Raw genomic sequence first — 684 nt, 5'->3', positions numbered from 1 at the left:
CATCAAGTCTGTAAGAAAGAAATCATCAGGTCATAGAGAAGAGACTTAATTAAAAGAATAGTAAAATATTATTATAGCAGTCGTTGTATGTAGGGTGCAAGGCTGTCCCTACCGTTGACCTACACAAGCTTACACTGGATAATTTTTTATGGACTGAACTAAGAACTTCAATTTCCAAACAATAAAAAGAAGAAGAAAAATTTAAGAAAAATCATAAGTGATTTAATGTATGGAAATGATGCAAAACAGTACGTTCTATGTATAAATTAGGACAAGTTGTTTAAAATAGAATGTGATGTATAAAGTAGGACATGATGTACAAAGTAGGACATGATGTATAAAGTAGGACATGTATCAAGTAGGACATCGTGTACGAAGTAAGACATGATGTATAAAGTAGGACATGGTGTATGAAATAGGACATGATGTATCATGGGCGTAGCCAGGATTTTTTTTCGGGGGGGGGGGGTTGGGAGGGAGGGGGTTTATGTATTTATGTGTGTGTGTGTAAACATAATCTTTATTACATTCTGACCCTTCATTCTTTTGGAAGACGTTTATTGTGCCCTAGAATAGGTTCTTCAATGAGTTAGTGGAAAAATTGTAGATTCCCCGCCATTACTAGCAAGGAGGTCTGGGGGATCGCTAGGAGCTTCCCCAGCGCGGGGCGAAGCCCCGCCGCCA

Source organism: Biomphalaria glabrata, chromosome 7 (assembly GCF_947242115.1).
Source record: "Biomphalaria glabrata chromosome 7, xgBioGlab47.1, whole genome shotgun sequence".
Classification (NCBI taxonomy): domain Eukaryota; kingdom Metazoa; phylum Mollusca; class Gastropoda; family Planorbidae; genus Biomphalaria; species Biomphalaria glabrata.
This window is presented reverse-complemented; position numbering follows the sequence as displayed.